Here is a 384-nt window from a genome sequence, read left to right as displayed (position 1 = left end):
GTAAATCACTCTTTAGTAAATAACAACGGCATCTCCCAGTCTGACCAGAAAAGACTTCAATAAGAGGCTTGACGCAAAGAAACGGCAGATGTTGGCAGGTGTGCTGGCAAGTTTTTAACCGGTGGCGGATTTTTGCTTCGACGCCGTTGAGAGGCAGGTAATATGTGGAGGATATATCCGTGTTTGGATTCCTGGAGAGAAATACTACAGATGAGGTTTCGCGTTACTGAAGCAAGGGAAGCCTCTGAAATTTTACCTTCTCATCTCGCATTACGTATTCTTCTTCATGAAAACGTTTACGGATAATTTCCGGTTACCAAATTTGCATGTAAAAAACGAGCTCTTATCACTTTTATATCATATTTCGTAAACTTGAATATTGGA

The sequence above is a fragment of the Penaeus monodon genome, chromosome 31 (genome assembly GCF_015228065.2).
Source record: "Penaeus monodon isolate SGIC_2016 chromosome 31, NSTDA_Pmon_1, whole genome shotgun sequence".
Classification (NCBI taxonomy): Eukaryota; Metazoa; Arthropoda; class Malacostraca; order Decapoda; family Penaeidae; genus Penaeus; species Penaeus monodon.
The sequence above is the reverse complement of the archived record's forward strand: the minus strand, read 5'-3'. Positions refer to the sequence as shown.